Genomic DNA, 19,626 nt, shown 5'->3' on the forward strand with positions numbered 1-19,626 from the left:
GCTCCAAAGTGATTGCTTTTTATTATTTTCTTTATAATGTGAACATTTATAACTATTTTGCTGTCTGTCTTAAAAAGAACAGGAATTATTGGAAGGAAATGGTTAAATTGCTTATGCAATCTAAAAAAACCCCTGTGATTCCAAAGAGAAGTCTGTAAAAATTCTCTCTTTCTAGAGTAGGAAGAGGTATATCCAATCACTTATTTGATTCATACATTTGAAGGATGTCTTAGTGTGTGTGGTATCTATTTCAGGGATCCTCCCCAGCCAACCTTATTGGTGCTGACACTAAAATAACTTGCAGATGGCACCCCCTTTGGTGGGCACACTGTCTTCTTCTCTTGTTGTGGTCATCACTGTCTTCCTTTATATTATTGTTGTCTTTCACCCCAATAAAGAATCTTAAAGTAAATTTTGAATAGAAAGGGAGTACAAATCATTAGATACTAAATCACATGTCTAATGCTACCAATCATCTCAATTAATGTTGGCATCAACTCATCTGCTAAAAATATCATCCCACAAATCCCACTCATTCTACTCACCCATACACATATATTCTGTCTTCATTCCACTTGTTTTCAGCTTGCTTCTCTCAGTGTACACATTATTCTTCCTTCAAGGCTCAAGGCACACCCTACTTCCCAATTGCTAGTATTTCCTGGATTGTACACTTACTGTCTATGATAGGCATTTCATTCTTAGTCATATACTCTACCATGAACTGAGTTAGGTTATCTGATGAATCAATAGCTACCCACTAACCCTAAGGATACCTTAGGGTATTATATATATATATATATTTTTCTATCCTTCACAAGTCTTAAAGTCAGGAATTCCTAGTAAATACTTAATGAATTGATTAATATTGGCATACGAAGTTCCGTAAATCAACTGCTCATAATGAAAGTATGGGGACATTTTTAAAAAGGAAAAAGGCTTTTGGAAATTAAGGCAAGTGACCTGAACCAACAATTCACAGAAGATATGTAAATGGCTAATAAATTCACAATATTTTTCAACTTGTTAGTAACCTAAGAAATTCAAATCAAATGGCAATAAGATCTACATTTTCAATTTTAAAAATTGACAAAGGTATTTTTAAGTAGTCATATTCAATGTTAAAGAAACCATAGTGAGAAAGGAACATCCTTTAACCACTACAGGGAGAATAAATTAGCACAACCTTTCTGAAAGTCAATTAGCAATATGTATGAAGTGCTTAAAACAATTCATACCCTTTTATTCTATTCCTAAAAATTTACCCCATGGGAATAATCTGAGATTTGCCAAAGAATGTGTGGAAAAGGATGTTCCTCATAGCATTACCCATAATAGCTCATAAAAAAAGAAAATATCAACCAATAAGAAAGAGGATAAATAATAGTACATATAATGAGGTTTTTATGTAGCCATTAAAAATGATGTTTCAAAGAATATTTAATGGCATGCAATATAACATGTTCTGAAAAGTCAGGCTACAAATCTACATATAGAAATGTTAACAGTTTTGTTAAGACTCTAACCAGATACACAGAGAAAATAAAAATTTTTGAAAAAAGATAAAATTAGTTGGACTAAATAAACAAATAATGAGATGATTCTTTTAATTTCAAATATATCAGTAATTGCATGAAACAGAAATAGATGAAATATCTCACTCTTTCGGGGTAGGAGTATCTATTTTGATTATCCTCTTCCTTTCTATTAAGTCATTATTTACTGTTCTTTAAATGGCAACCCTAGATATTACAACTTGTATTCTTGACCTTATAATTAATCACTTTTACTGTCTCTCAGAAATTGCAAGTAATAACACTTAGCATCACCTTTTGTGCTACTACTATATTTTGAACCTAATTCAGTATGTACCAATGAGTGTTTAGCAACTGGTTATCTGAGGAAAATGTATGCATATACACATGTATTAGTTTGCTATACTTCTTCCAGATTAAAAAAAAAATTAACACCAAATGTGTGTGTGTGTGTGTGTGTCTTCTCTATTATAAATTCCAAATAGCCAATTGATTGTCACAGGATGCTCATGTTGGATTTTTAAAAATCTTATATCCTTACTTAGAGTGTGGTTGAATTTGATGAATAAGTAGATATAAATGGGCTCATATCTTAGTTATATTAATATGTGTGATGAAATGAAGATAATGAAGTTAAATGTCAGCTTGACACATTGATATGAGCAACTTCTTTACTAAACTGGATAACAGTTAATCTGCATAATTAACATCTTTGTTTGCTTTTGAGACAATCAACAAAAACAATAAATTAAACCCTGATCTATAATATTTGCCAATCTTCATGATGGAGAAACTCTCATGACAGCTAATTCTAAGTTACAACAGGCATCATGGAATGTATGTTGGAAAAATATGTACATTTGGCGACACCTGGGTGGCTCAGTCAGTTAAGCATCTGATTCTTGGTTTCAGTTCAGGTCATGATCTCATGGTCATGGGATCAAGCCCTGCATCCAGCTCCATGCTCAGCTGGGAGTCTCTTGCAAATTCTCTGCCTCTACCCTTCCCACAACTTAAGTGTACTGTCTCTCTCTTTCTAAAATAAATAAATAAATCATTTAAAAATTATACATATGTACACTATTATATATATTATTTTCATCATATATATTTAGTAGACATAAATAATCTCAGCAGCATGGATAAAATAAAATGTAGTAAAATAAGAGGTGTTGAGTTTTATTTACTACATTTTTATGTGCTTAACAGCCCACCTTCCAGAATTACAGAAAATTTAGCAGTAAGTTCTTGTTAGCCAATGCTAGCTGACTCCTGCAGATCACTGAATTCTATATGTATTTCAATTCCTCAAGATACTGTAACTTTAAACTGTTATGCTTACCCATATATTTACCCTTTTTGATGATTTGTATTTATTTCTGCATTATCATAGTTATTATTAGAATCACTTTCCATCTTCCTGAAGAACTCCTTTTAGTGTTTATTTTAGTGAATGTCTGCTGACAATAGATTTTCAAGGTTTTTGTTTGTGTGATAGAATAATGGCTCTCATGTATGTTCACAACTAATCCTCAGAACCTGTGAATATGTTGAAATATGTTACATTTCATGACAAAAGGGACTTTGCAAATGTTACTAAGGTTATGTACCTTAATATGAGAAGATCATCATAGATTATCCAGAGTGTCCAATCTAATCATATGCATCTTTAGGAGTGGAGTACCTTTCCCAACTTTAGGGAACCAAAGGGATGGCAGTGTGAGAAGACTTGGCCCATTGTTGTTAATTTTGAAGATGGAGCAAGAGGGCCTAGAACCAAGAAATTTAGGTGGCCTCTAGAATCTTGAAAAGGTAAGGAATAGATTCTTCTCTAGCGTCTTTAGGGAAAAAAAAAAAAAATTAGCCTTGCCAAACACTTTGATTGTAGTCAATTGAGATTGGTGTTAGCCTTCCAATCTATAAACTTTAAGATGATTATAAATTTATAATGTATGTCATCACATATGTAGTAGTGTGTTCCACCCACAATAGAATATTAATACCTTTACTTTATCTCTATTTTGGGGGCACATTTTTGGTGGCATTTGAATTCCAGGTTGGCAATTATTTTCTTTTAGAAGTTTAAAAGTCACTCCATTATTTTCTGGATTCATCATTTCTATTTAAAAATCCAACTATATTTTTTATCTGTATGGCTCTTCCTTTGAAATAGTGTGTCTTTTGTTCTTTAGCCTATAAGTTTTCCTCTTGTCCTTACCTTTTTTTTAAAAAAACAATTATACTATCATGTTCCTAGATATATCTTTCTTTATATTTATCCAGCTATTGTTTCCCTAAACTCTTAAAATATGTGGCTTAATATCTCATGTTGGTTTTGAAAAATGTCAGTATCTGCTCAAAAAATATCTTAGCCCCATTCTCTCTCTTTCTCTCTCCTACTCTGGGACTCAAGATAAATGTAATTGAGACATATTTATTGTTATCTGAAGGTCTGTTATGTTCTTTTTTTATTTTGCCTTTTTTTTTTTTTTTTTTTGCTCTGCCCCAATCTGGATATTTCCTACTGTTCTAGTTTCCATTCTCTAATTTTATCTTTTACTGTGTTTAATTTTCTATTTTAAAAAATGTATTAATTTCTTAATATCTGCTTACTTCTTATTTAGCACAAATTTCCACTTGATTTCTTCTCATATACTTAATTTAATTTCAGTATTTTTCATCTTTCTCTTTTTAACACATTAATCTTAGTTGTCTTGAAGTTTCTGTTGAAAATTTTTAATAACCGTTTTAACCAAGGTCTTTTCCCTATATTTTGTTTTTATTTTTCTGTTTTTGATCTTTTGTTTTATAGCATTTATTTAATTGAATTTTATATATTGCATAACAATTTTAAAGATTTTGATGATATTTATCATCAAATTTATTGTTCTCCTGGACAATAACTTGAATAGGATCATGTCACCTCTTTAGTCAAGGCCTGTTAATTAATATTTGCCCTGATTCCCAGGGTATAGCTCTTCCAGGCTCTCAAGAAAACTTGAATCATTTACTTAGGCTTCTCTTTTATAACTCTGAATTTCGTTTTGTTTCCCAAGTGCTATAAAACTGCTTAACTTTGATTTAGCTTTTAAGACTCTTAGAAATGTCTCCCTGTGAATCCTGATCACCTTTGTTGTTCTTTAGTATCTTAAAGTAATTTTTTTCTTTTCTCTGTTTTTAATTCAGATTTTATAGTTGGTCTGTCAAGAAATTTAGTCCTATATCAGATATTCCATTAAATTCAGAAGCAGAAGTGACTAAAGGAACAGGACCACATTTTATTTCTATACATATTAGAGATTTAATTAAATCTTGGAAAATGACACACACTCAATGTGAATTGGTAGAATGGCTGATTAAATTAATAAATAGAATGTGTTATTTAAGTTAAAAAAATAATTGGGTATTTTATACAATACTCATTAGAACTGCATTTGTTGTATAATGTTCTGGTTTTATGCCAAATATTTACACTGATTAGCACTAAAATAGTCACATGAAAATTATCATGTGCACATTGCTGGGCATGTTGTGAAGGAACCTGCTCTTTATGATAGTGGCATTCACTCTCTAGAACAGCATCCAGAAAACATATTCATTTGGCCATAATGTCAAGAGTAATTATTCTTTTCCACATTGGTTTGTCTGTTTTTATTCTGAATTTGCTATGCTGTATAACTCTCAGGTTTTGGTTTTGCTTTTTTCCATTTGGTTGGAGAAAACTTTAAAAAGTTTGCAATCTAGGGGCACCTGAGTGGCTCAGTGGGTTAAGCCTCTGCCTTTAGCTCAGGTCATGATCCCAGAGTCCTGGGATTGAGCCCCGTATCAGGCTCTCTGCTCAGCAGGGATCCTGCTTCCTCCTCTCGCTCTCTCTGCCTGCCTCTCTGCCTACTTGTGATCTCTGTCTGTCAAATGAATAAATAAAATCTTAAAAAAAAAAAAGTTTGCAATCTATCATATTAAGTTCACATGAGTTAACCTTTTTTCCTCAATACATTTTATGTTCCTGATTTTTCCTCCCATCACAACTACTTTAAATATTTTCATTTATTTTATGTACTTTTGGTTGCTATTCTGTGCTGTTTTGGAACAAAATAGAGAGGATTTTAGTAAATTATTTGAATACAAAGTGTTTTCTACAACATGTATTTTTTCTCAAAACTGTGTTTGGTCACGTTTATATTGGGAAGAGGTTTTGGTAAATATACAATTTACATATATAACAAGTATTTTATACATATATCAAATGGCAGAGTTATACATTTTATTTAGTTATTTTATACCTAATAAAACAGTGCAGAGCACATGGGTGCCTCAGTCAGTTAAGCGCTTGTCTTAGGCTCAGGTCATGATCTCAGGGTCCTGGAAATGAGTCCCATATTGGGCTCCCTGATCAGTGGGGAGTCCATTTCTCCCTGCTCCTCCTTTCTCTTCATGCTCTCTCTATCTCTCAAATAAATAAATTAAAAATCTTAAAAAAAAATACAGTGCAAATATTCACACTGATGCTTCTTTAAAAATTAGGAAACCAAGGCACAAAAGTCAGTTAGATAACATGTGAATAAAGAAGAATTCAACCCAAAAATCTTAATTGCATTTTAATATAAGTAGAAAATAAGATATAGAAGTGTTTTTGCTTCTAAAAAAAAAGTCCATGTCTTCGTATGCTTATCCCGATTGTCTTTCTCCTTTGCTTATATTAGGCTTCATTAGCTAGTACAAATATTTTCTTAAGTATGATAATACAATTTTATTTTAGCTTAGAACTTACAAGTTATTTCTTTGCTTATCACCACACTTTCTGTAAAATAAGCGTCCTTTAATTCGCCTTTCATACATTTCTGCTTAAAGGTACACCTTCAATGGATCAAACTTAATTGCATTGTGGCCCTTAGCTAGCTCAAATTCCTCAATCAATTCACCTCAGACTCATCTTCTTTTAAGACTAAACAACCCCATTTTTCTTAATCTCTTCTCATATGTTCAGTAATCCCTTCCATTCCATTTATCATTTCTGTTGCCCTATGCTCTCTCCAATTTAGCTATAATGTTCTTCAAATAAGGTCCCCTATCAGATGGGCACATGCTTAAAACTTCCTCTTCTACACTCATATTAGGCCAAGTAAGAAGCTGCCCTGGTAATTTCAGCTTGCATGGTTATTATGAGCCTCAAGTCTGTGGAATGCCAAATGCAGTATTCCAAAGCAGTGGAAACAAATGATATTTTCTTGTGTTAATATTTTTTAAAGATTTTATTTATTTATTTTACAGACAGAGACCACAAGTAGGCAGAGAGGCAGGCAGAGAGAGAGGGGGAAGCAGGTTCTCTACTGTGTAGAGAGCCCAATGCGGGGCTCGATCCAAGGACCCTGGGATCATGACCTGAGCTGAAAACAGAGGCTTTAACCCACTGAGCCACCTAGGAGCCCCACTTGTGTTAATATTTTGAGGCTACATGGTATTTTGCCTAAAAAAAATGAAAAGGTGAGTCTTCAAAGCCAAAGAGAGTAAGTGCTTCACCTACAATACTAATTTTTTGATATTCACACTAAAGAGCTACTTGCACTTTCAGGAGATAATGTTATAATTGTAAATAATTAAATATGGTTCCTTTTTCCAAAATACCCAATGACTCTTTTCAAGAGGTTATCTATCATTATTAAGGCAATAAATCTGACATGAATTCAGGGTCTTTGTGATAATAGACCAAATTCATCATAAAATGATATTTGCTTAAAAAAACTGAATAAATAAACAAACTAACTAAAAAAAAGAACAGCAAATGTTACCTAAAGAACTTAGTCTGCAGCTCTCTGAGGCATCTCTAAAAAGAAAGAAACACTGGTGTAAGAAACATCAATTACAAAAGCCCCTGAGTGATAAACAGCTACTTCCATGCAAGGAGTAATTACTGTCTCCCGGAGCTGACCCAGAGATTCTCTGTAGGGAGTGAATGTAATAGTGTAGTTGGAGCCATATGCCATGGGCATCTCTATGCACTGATGGAGAGGACTCATTTGGGAATGAGTTGGAGGAAGTCATGTGTGTTTATGCAAAACAATCTTGCCATTCTGTTATAAAGAGCTCAAATGCTATATTCAGATTCTTAAGGGAAAGACAGAGAGGCGAGATCTGAAGTTGGGCAAAGCTGCTCACTGGTTAGATCCTGAGAGCAAGCACTCAACTGAAACAGGCATGGAAAGTATAGCTGAGCAGTCTAAAAAGCTTGGAATATTTGCTGCCAATGGTGCTGAGCATTTTAAATGTGCTTGGCAGTTCCAACACTTGGAATTCAAGAGAATAACTATCTTTGTATTGTTTAGTGGCAAGTGATATAGTACCAATTTTACTAGTTTAGAGGAAAAATGATAATGTGTTGGCCCCAGTAACTGAGAATTTTGGTCATATTATGGCTTCAGAAACAGATGGATCCACAGGAAATCAATGGTATCCTTAGGACTCAATCTTCAGCCATCTCTTAACTATGTTTTCATCTGGATTGGTTCCACTGTCAGGCAGTCTTCACTCATGATAGCAAGATAGCTGCCAGCAGCTCCAAGGTTATATTAATATCCTATCCTACCCAGTAGGGAAAGTATGTTTCTTCCCTAGTAGTTTGAAAAGAAGTCCAGAATGACTTTTATTGACTCCGACTGGCCTGACTTCGTTCATATGTCCATCTCTGGACCAATCACATGGCCACAGGCATGTGATTCTCCCACTGGTCAAACATGGGTCACCTCTATTGCCCTACTCAAATTGCCACCATTGTAGCTAAAATCAAGATTAGCCATCCCATTAGCCATAAATATTCCATGTGCTAAGAGGAGCTGATTGGTGTTTCTCCCAAGAAAAATGATGCTGATATGAGAAGAAATGAATGGAAAAAAAAAAAAAAAAAAGGTCTGGTGTTTAATTCATTATAGACATGAAAAGAGGTATTCTGGGAAATCCTACAAAACTATAAAAAGCAGAAACTGTAATCCCTTTCCACATCTAAATCTTTATGCATATTTCTGACTATTACAACTGCCCAGCGATGTCACTAAGGACCAAAATCTCAGTCGATGTCTGACTATTTAAAGTTAACTTTTTGTGACCCTACAGACATAGGGTCAGTTATTCCAACAACCCTAGAAATCACTCATGTTTTTGTTTGCTTGTTTTTTGCTTGTTTGTTGTAAGGGATGAGGGGACACTGTATACATGGTTTACAAACATTAGACTGTTTAATCATTAAAACAGTCCTGAGAGGTAGTAGTATTGATAGCTACTTACACAGGAGATAATTTGGTCACATAAGATTAAATGACTTCCTTATGGTTCCATAGCTATTAATAGCAAAACCGGGAATAAGGTACAAATTTCTTGACCTTTTTTCAACATAATGCTGATCCCACTACTCTAACTCAGCAGTACCGTCTGAAGAGCAGATAAAGTAAACTTTAGTTTTATTGTCAAATAGAAAGCCTTTTTGCAATCACCATATACAACACTCCAAATCCTTATCTTCCAAGTGTTAGCAGCTTTAACACAACCACTTAAAGAAAACTGAGAGTTTATTTGGAATTTCATGGTTAGGTTTTTACCTGGTTTGGCAGTCATTTCTGCTATATAGCATGTGTTTGTGAGTATGGTCAGAGCTGCTGGATAATAGTTCAAAATCTATTACTGCCACTTTCTGGATATATGAATTCAAATCAGTTTTTAAAGTTCTCTGCTTTCAATTTTTCCAAATATTAAGTAGGTATGTTATTTGTACCTACTTCTGATAATATTTTGAAGAATAAATGAATTATACATGAAAATTCCTTTGAACAGTAGCTTGCACACAAAATGCATTCAGCACATTTGGTGTTATTGTTACTATTGCTGCTACTATCATTGGTGTTGAAAGTAACCCCCCCCCCCACATAATTACCAAGAACAAGACAGATCAGGAAGCAGAGCCTATGTGTCTTGGTTAATAAAGAAATGAATATATAGAAGTTATTTTTCTGTGACTTTTTAAAATGTTTTATTTATTTATTTGTCAGAGAGAGAAAGAACAAGGGGAGCAGGAGACAGAGGGAGAAGCAGGCTCGCCACCTAGCAAGAAGCCCAAGGTACGACTCTATCCCAGGATCCTGGAATCAGGATCTGAGCCAAAGGCAGATGTGTAACCAACTGAGCCACCCAGGCATCCCTATTTTTCTGTGATTTTGAAAGCATTTAGTGGAGCTTGAAATATACAAAGTCAAACATATACATGGCAAATTGATGAGTAGGATTTATTCTACAATCATCAAGAATGGATTCTCAGCAGGAAAGGAAGTTGAACAACTATATGAACAATGAACCATTCAAATGATATCAACTCTGTGACTTTGTCTAGTTACTTAACTTCCTCAAACTTTGGATTCCACATTTGCTTGTTTGGGATCACCATATCAATGCTGAGTATTTATAGAGGCTTCAAGGAAATAATGCGATAGTTTGTGATATTATGGTATAACATAGTAGTTAATTTGAATCCTCATGGATGCAGGATTCTGTCTGACTTTTATAACTAAATTGTACTCTTTCCACTAGCACTGTATTTCAAAAATCCATACAATTTTTCAGATAAATAAACTGAAGTTCTGAAATTTTCTAACTCGTCCAAAATAATGAGGTTTTTATATGCTCTTAAGCGACTCCAAAGTACATTGTCATTTATTTCCTGCAGAAGTACCTCATAATTTCTTCCTTATGCTACCCTTTCTAAATTTTTCTCTATTTTGGGTAGCATCTTTGTCTTGTCTGGGTGTTTTACTGGGTGTAATGAGCCAAAATCTTCAACCCTAAAACTTAACATAAACTCCACACCGTGTCTTTTTCAGCACCAATACCATTTATGTTAGAGAATTGGCCAGATCATATGATCCAAGTGACAGGACTACTTGCATGGAGCCTGAACCTGTTACAAAACCCTTTTCTGCTCTGGACCCCACTCAAATACATCTGCCTTTTGGGTCATCCAGGAGATGGATTTGAGCATTGTTTCCACGCGTGGTATTGGCTGTCTCCACAACCTAAAGATATCATGAGATTGTGCTTCTTTCATCACAGGTAGAAAATATAATCACCTGTCTCTTTTAGTTCGGAAGTTATGTTGCACCATGTCCCAGATCACTGGAATCCTATAATGTTCATTGATATATTGGTCCCCTGAATATTTATCACATCCATTCCTATTCTCTCAGTCATGTGTCCTACTGAGGCTTCTAATACACTTGCACTTCTTGCTCATTCATCCCAATTAGCATGTTGTCATTATAGAATGGACAAGTGTGATATTCCGAGGTATGTTGAGATAGTCCAGTTTTATCTACTCTGTATTTTGACAGAACATAGGAGAGTTTTCACATAGCTCTGGGACAAGGTTATAAATCTCCTTTTTGAGAAAGTGTTTTTTTTTTTTTTAATTTACCCTTGTGATGAGAGGGAAGATAAAAATCATTCACCAGATCAACAGCTGAATGCCATGTACTTGAGGTGGTTTGTTTGTTTGCTTAAGTAATCTCTACACTCAGTGTGAGTCTCAAACTCAGGACTCTGAGATCAAGAGTCACACTCTCCTCTGACTGAGCCAACCAGGTGCCCCTACTTGAGACTATTTTAATCTTTTCTAGCAAATATACCACATCTGGTACTATTACTCAATTAAATTGGCAGTAACCTACTAATATGTTTCAGAATTCATCTGACTTTTATAAGGTATACTTGTAAGTTAACTGAAGATATGATAAGATCCACTACTCTGTATTCTCTAGGTCTTTAGGTGGCACTAATTTCTGTCTCCCTCCCCCCTCCCCTTTTTTTTTCAGTAGCTATTTTGGCAAGAGAGAGAGGTTCAGTTTCAGAAGCTTTACTTGGCCATCTCTACTACAATAGCTCTTATTCCACAAGCAAAGGAGCCAATATGGAACATAATAACTAAGTATGTCAAGTCCAATTAAATATTCAGGGACTGGGTCATGGTCACTGGGTGGTTCTTGGACCCACTAGACATCCTGTGAGCCAAGCCTGGGCCAAAATGCCACTTATTATTTGGCTGCTGTATGCTTCAGCTTCACCAAGGAAGTTGTGAAACCTGGAATCCCAGGTTTCAATGTTAACCTGAATCCTCTATTCTTGAAATATTTGAGTATTCCCTCCCCCCACCCTCTGCCCATTGTAAATGGCTGAAGGCCCCTAGGGGAAGTATTGGGGAAATTTTATACTTGCCATACTTTTCTAGGATCTTTCTTCCTGAAGATCTGGCCTCTTCTTCAGTCACTAGATTCCAGGGATGAAAATTGGCTTCTATTTAGAAGCTGTGCAAGAGATCATGACTTTGACTGGGTGGCTCCTCTCAATCTCCTGATCATCTGGTCTTTCCTTTTGTTAATAGGGATCATGGGCTAGGTTTTTGGCTATTATTCTATTTACAATATTCATAGCTCTCTACAGGTCAGGCTCCCCTGGCTGCAAAGCCAACCCTGCTGTTCATTATGATAATTACACCCCTTTGGCTTCTGAAAATTAAGCATTGCCATCTGGCTTCTTTTTTTTTTTGAGACCCTACCATTCTCAATGCTAATAAGAAGCCAATTGTGTAATAGCTACAAATATCAAGATTAGTCCTCAAAGAAGAACCATCACTGAGGTTCTTCTCAGTGATGCTGATACCCTTCTCTCCAGTAAACACTTTACTAATTTGTTAAACAAAGTGTTTACAGCCTGGACCATGGCAGATAATCACCCAGTAGGTTTTTCAGGCTTACCTCTGCTCAAACATGCTCACTTCTTGGAGCTTTTGGAGCTCTCCTTCCATGGTGTGCCTTGAGAGTTACAGTTACTTCTACTTCTCTTAATGTGCATCATAACATTCTCCAAGCTTCCATGAGCCCTCCTAGTGGCATATTGGCACACCCTTCTATACCCTTAGCAGTACATTAAATTCTGCACTCCAGAAGTACGCCCACATGCAATACAGCCTTTGCCATCAGGTCAATTTGATTTCAAACTCAATGTTCTTTGATCCAGTTCTCCTTTTTAGATAGTTTTGCCCTTTTCTTGCTTATATAGATAATAAAGAGTTTATCATCCTTTTCAGAATTGACTCATGTTGTTTTTTAACAATAAGTCCTAATGTATACGCCAGTGAATTTGTCCAGTTATGAAGAACAATGAATACTCACTTTCCTAGATGATTTTTGTGAATTTCCATCATATACATATAGGAAAATATAACTAGGAGAACTTTAATTTTTATAAAACTCAATAGATTTCTCTTAACAAACTATCTAACATAGATTAAGTGGTCAATCAGTTTTATGGATTAATAAAGGTTTAAATAATCATAATTATCAAATATGTATATGTGTGTATATATATATGTATGTGTATATAGAGAGAGAAAGAGAAAGAGAGCGCGCTAAATTTGAAATCTATTTTGTTGGTTTTGTTCGCAAGTCTATAAATGTATACTGTTTTCTCCTTTATGTGAATGTTTTTTATTTACCCTTTTGATGGGAGGAAGTAGATAAAAATCATTCACCAGATTACTGGTGGCCTGAGCATCTGCTGCAATGCCTGGCACATAATACTTTCTCAACAAATATTTATTAATGAATAACTATTGGGAAATAATAGCTATACTCTTGCATGAGTGTATGTAGGTGTACATACATTTATAGTTTCAATATGTCATTTTAATACAATTAAATATAAGTCCACTTAAAAATATTCAAACTACAAATATTTATAAAAAAAGTGAAAGTTGTGGTTTACGCCAACTAAACTTATATAATTTATCTGTTTAACAAAAAACTTTTATATAATAATGACTATGCTATGTGCAGGGACATAACATATAGTAAAAATAGAATGATTCCCTCAGAGTAACAATTGCTATTATACCAGTATTATCTTTTCAGATATTTTACTATTTTTAAACACACACATGCATTTGCATGGCACATACACATTTTCTAACATAAATGAAGTTGTGCTTTACATATGATTATGCATGAAGCATTTTGGGTTAAACTAGGGTCTCCCAAACTTCTTTACATCATGGCAAAGGTAGAAAATAATATAATATTTATACAGCTCACAAGGTTAGACCAGTTATAACTTAATATATAAGGGACATTTCCCTTTCTAAAATAATTTTGGTCACATTATACTCAATCATGAAATAGCATTTTAATAAGTTATTGAATCTAGTTTGCTAAATTTTAATTTAGAATTTCTGTCTATATATTTATAGGTGTGATTAGACAGTAGTTATCTTTCATCTTTTTAAAAAATCCATCTTTTTCCAGTGTTGGTGTAAGGATTATCTTAGCTTTATGGAATACATTGAGAAGCCCTGCACTGTATCCTAAGATCTGTGATTGTTTTTACATAAATAAGGGATTTATTTGCTTATAACATATTGATGCCTCTCACCTGTATTCTCTCTCAGTTTATTGCCTTTGATGGGAAGTTAGGATGTGATATTGATTCTTTTAATTTTTTTTTTTATAATTTTCAGTCTGTTAAGATTATTTCCCTCCTTTTGAATCAGTTTGGTCATTTATACATTCCAGAAAAATCATTCTTTTCAACTCACCTTTAAAATTATATTTTTAAACTTTTTTTTTTTCTCAGTAACTTATGTGAAGTTCAGTTAAAGTGAGTTTCTTTGTAATTTCTCTCTTTTTTTTCTCTCCCCTGAATGAGAGGACTGTCTGGGTACTATATTTAGTGGGCTGGATTTATGAGCAAGCTGACCGCCCTTATAGTTAGTGTGTTGATCTGCCCTTTCCCTACTAACTGCCAGAAGGACTGTCTTTATTCTGCATAAGAACTGTGTCAATGCATTCACACTTTCAGTACAGGGTTGGACTACCCTTCTTTTTTCCTTTATTATTATTATTATTATTATTCATTATGAAGGTCTGAAATCATAACACACTCTGGTTGGTGTACCAGATCTGCCTGACACATAACTAGAACCCTTATCAGGAACACCTCTTATTTTTAGGTGAGTCTTTTGTTGCAAGGGGGCTGCCATTATAGTGTATCATAGGAGGAGCATAACTGGACCAACTCCTCCATAGTCAAGCCTTCACACTCCCCACTGACATAATTGCCCCACTGACTACACTCCCTGCACCTTACTCCTAAGTTGAGCTTTCTCCTGATCCACAATGACAAGGACTGCTTTTACTTCCATAGTTAGCATTTTCTCCATTCTAATTTCTTTCCTTAGGATTTTCTCCATTCTAATATCTTTTCTTTTCCAATTTTTTTAATGATTTTATTTATTTGTTTATTAATCTGAGAGAGAGAGAGAGAGAGAGAGAGAGAAAAGGAAGGAGAAGAGGGGAATGGAGAAGGAGGGGGAAAGAATTTCAGGCAGACTCTGCCCTGAGCTGGGAGCCCAAGGCAAGGCTCAATGTCAAAATCCTGAGGTCGTGACCTGAGCCAGAACTGAGAGTTGGAGGCTTAACCAACTGAGCCACCCAGTGGCACCCTTCTCTGTTCTCATGTCTACGTCATACCGATTCCACATGCTTTCTGATTGCCAGAATTTTTCAAAATTTCTTTTTTGCTCATGGCGTCACTTCCTCTCCTGCAATCTGTTATGAATGTACCCAAACATTAGTGTTCACCTCAACCTCACAAATTAATAGTCATCTTGCCATTTTGATGAGTTGAAAAAAGGAAACCCTTTGGAACCTAGAGAGCTGACATTTGTATAATATTTGTTTACTAAATGTCCCTGTTCATGTGGAAATTATAAGTAATTTTAGAGTTATGTGTATACAACTATGCAATGTAAAAATTAAGAATTGTGCAGCTGTCCTTTTCCCGGCTTTTTGTTGAGCCATTTTCAAAAATCTTCAACAGCCCAACATGGTCTAGTTTTGAGAGGGTGACTGGAAATCGTTCCCACCACCATGCAAACAGTTTCCAATATATGTCAGCACGGTTTGATTTTAAAGTATGTGCATCTTTCAGCACCCAGATTCCCATTCATGATAAGTGACATGTGGACTTTCAGTGCTCCCAGCGCCAAGGGCTGTCTTTCCTACTCAGATTGTGAAGTCCTTGCAAAATCCGGCAACATTACTCATCTTGATTATGCCACCAGTCTCTTTGATGGGAGGCTCACCCGCTTCCTTTAAGAATAAGGATGCGATTTAAGGTTTAACTTCAAACATTTAAGGCACTTAAGGTGCCAGGTCCAATTTATTTACAGCTTCTGATCGATGTCTACTTTCTGCAGGGAGCATGCATTTCAGATCGGGATTAGCTCCCTCAGTACCCTTGCCACCCCTATGCACATGTGAAGTGTGCACCCTTCTCTGGGACCGCCTGGTGCCAGAGTCATCTTTTGGTGTCTGACCTAAACAAAATCTTGGCTTTTATATTCTTCTTAATTTTAATAATCTCACTGAAGAACTGTTTGGACAGCAAATGCAGGAATAGTGTTAAAATTGGAGCCCCTCGGGAAAATTGAGGGCATATTTGCAAACTATAAAATTCAACTTTTATTAAGGTTTTCAAAAAACCTACTTAATCTGGTTTGGGGCCAATGAAGTATGTAAATCAAAGCAGTTCATGGGGGTAGATGACTATCCCCTTTTGAACCATGCTGGTTGTGGTTTTTTATGATTCTTGCTTGGTTTATAATTTTTTTTAAGATTTTATTTATTTATTTGACAGAGATCACAAATAGGCAGAGAGGCAGGCGCGGGGGAGGGCACGGTGGGGGGGCAGGGAACAGGCTCCCTGCTGAGCAGAGAGCCTAATGGGAGGCTTAGTCCCAGGACCCTCAGCCTCTGAGCCGAAGGCAGAGGCTTAACCCACTGAGCCACCAAGGTACCCCAGTTTATAATGTTTTAATATAATCTTCCTGGAGAGAAAGCATGGTGTTGTGTGAGGGAACAGTGAATGGCAGGGACATATGGGACATGGCTTTTAATTCTTACTCAGTTACTGAGTTGTTTGACCTTTGCCATCTGACCTACTGGCCATGAGCTTCAGAGATAATCTTTTAAGTTTCTTCTTATTTCGAAGAACCTTTTTCCTATGGTACTGATTATGTTTTTTGTTTTATGATTAGGCTCAGAGAAAGTTATGAAAATCCCCATACAAGTAAATAGACAATCATAATGACAAAAACAAAAATTAGAATCCACAACTTCATTTTTTTTTTTCCCCTCGCAAGTCTGTAGTTATTCCAGTATTGTCTACAGGTATCTGATTTTATGGGAGTGCCATATTTAAACATTCATTATCAACTCATGCAATCAGACTTAAGTGCACCTAAGTACACCATCTGTCTTTTTCTTTCTTATATATTCCTCTGTAGTCACACTCAGATATCTGCTATTCTAGTAGTGTCTGGAGCCTATTATAGCTGCACCAGTTACAGTGCAATCAGCAGAGGAGGCATTCCCTTCCAAGTCCTGATTTTTAGAATTTAACAGCACCGACATTTATAATGGCTCTACCCTTAAATGTGATATATTCACACTTTTCTACACAGGTGTGTGTTTTATTTCTCAAAGCTCCAGAGGCAAAGCCTATCTTTGGGGGAACAGTTCAAAGCTTGGCCCTCTTTTTAAAAATCCAAAGCATGACAGAAAGTATTTTGTAAATCCAGGAGGCTTCTGATCGAGCTGCACAGTCATGCAAACCATTTCAAGACTACAATGCAGGCAGAGAAGGGCTGGAACACAGCCGGCTCTTCCATCACCCTGGTCCCTGGGGCGAGAGCTTGGTCTTTTTGATTGGGTTCCACAGCCATGTTATTCAAGCAGTGTGCCCAATCTTGGCCCAAAGAGGCATCAGTTCATTCTCTGCAAAGCAAACTGGAACACACCTTTTCAACACATCAGTGATGGCTTGACGGCAGTGGGACCTCACTGTACAGGAGCATCAGTGATAGGTCTTACATTTTGGCAGCCTAAGCATACAAATGAATAGGACACAAGGCTAGAATTGGGGTCTCATGGAAACAAATAAGATGCTGAGGATGTATTCTGAGATAATCAACCCATACCATTGAAATGAAACTCCCCAAAGTATGGTGACTTTTAACATTCAGTTCTTGTACTATATAGGCTGTCTTGGGAGAGTAATGGTTCTAGTAAAACAGAGGAAATGTCCTTTGAAATTAGCCAGCCTTCATTTCACGTCCCACCTCCTGCCACTTACTAACTGTGTGGTTTTAAGCGGGTTGCTTAAATTTCCTTAGCTCAGATTGCCTCGTAGGTAGAATGATGATCACAATACCCATTGTTATAGTTACTGGGAATATTAACAAAAGCACAGTGTGCCAAGGTTATATGGTTAGCTCTGCATAAATGAGAGGACAAAAAGTAATACTCTATAGCACTAGCTTACATGCTAGGCTCTATTCAAATAACTTTCATATATTTTCTCAGTCCTCATATATTTTCTCAGTCCTCATAACAACCAAGAGATAGATACTATTTGTATCTCTGTGATATAGATTGGAGATTTGCAGAGTTCAAGTAAGTTGTCTAAGCACATTTGGCTGGTTTTCAGTGGCATCAATATTTGGGGCTAGACAGTCTGACTCTCCCTGTTTCCTCCCACCCCAGCCCATGGTGTCATCTACAAATCTGTATTGCCTTGAAGAAAACTAAGATGGTGACTGCTCACATTGCCCTGTATACAAATAGGCCAAAAAATATATCATTTGCTATGTGCACTTGTCCACAGCTCTATGGGGGTCACATTGTCTCTCTTGACCACATCTGGCTGAACTCCTGGTTGACCTGACTCAAGAATTGTCCATCCAGAAATAGGCCACCAAGTGATGATTTGGCCAAATGCAAAAAAGTGGGACAATAAGTTTTTTTTTTCATTAATGAATTTGAATGAAAAAGTGCAGAGACAATTTGTCATTGAGTAGTGGGACTAAGAGTTGAGACAAGAGGCCAGCCGAGATTAGTTGTAGTAATATCAGTTTTACTCGTCTATATTTGAATGCATCATGATACTTTTAAATACTAAAACACTTGTCTTTTTCTTCTATGATATCATTGTTTCACCATTAAAAAAAAATCTGAAATCTGAAGTGTTTAAAACTTGAGAGGTACACAAAGGGGTTAATGGAAACAAGTGGTATTCTAAAAGTATTTTCGCTATATTCCTCCCTTGTTTAAAATTCTTCCCAGGTATTTTGTTAATATATATTTTTTTTAAATTCTTCTTTCTGAGGTAAACATCTTTCTTCATGTTTATTAATCATTTGCACACACACCAGTATCTATTTGGGTTCATAATAAATTCTGGAGGCCCTGGTAGGGTTGGCTTAGAATGGTAGCAGGTATCTTATGGAAAATAGTGGGAGGGGATGAGGAAAGGAATGAAGAGAAAGAAGACAGGGAAAAGGTGGAGAATCTCTCTCAGGCCCATTTGCTAGCTATTTCCCTAAAGCCTATCCATCTCTCTGCTCCGGGTTCTTGGTTCTCTCTTTTTTCCTCCTTTATCTTCATAAGACCAAATCCATTTCTTAGGGTCTCTTCACTGCCATTCTTTCAACACTATGAACACTGTTATTTATCTTCATGATGGCCATATTTCTCAATCACCTTCCCTGGGGATACTCTAGCCAAAAGGCCAGAATAACCTTAGTCTTCCCTCAGGTGGAACAGAATCTGATACAACGTAGAATGATCATTGCTCAATACAGTAGCCTCCAACCATATATGGCTATCAAGCACTTGAAATGTGGTTAATCGAAAGCAAGTTCTGCCATCAGTTTAAAGTCATACTGGATTTCAAGAACTTAGTACAAATAAAATAATAAAAGATACCTCAATATCTTTATATTAATTATCTGTTGAAAAAGTATTTTCCAATATTTGTTAAAATAAAATATAATATTGATATTAATTTCACATGTTTTCCTCTACTCTTTTAAATATGGCCACTAGAATATTTAAAATTATATTTGTGGCTTGTATTATATTCATGTTGATTGCACTCATGTAGAAGCTAATAGCAATTACATTTCAATTGTAATTAAAACACTGGAATTAGTACTGGTGTTAAT

This window comes from Mustela erminea, chromosome 2 (assembly GCF_009829155.1).
Source record: "Mustela erminea isolate mMusErm1 chromosome 2, mMusErm1.Pri, whole genome shotgun sequence".
NCBI classification, from domain to species: Eukaryota; Metazoa; Chordata; class Mammalia; order Carnivora; family Mustelidae; genus Mustela; species Mustela erminea.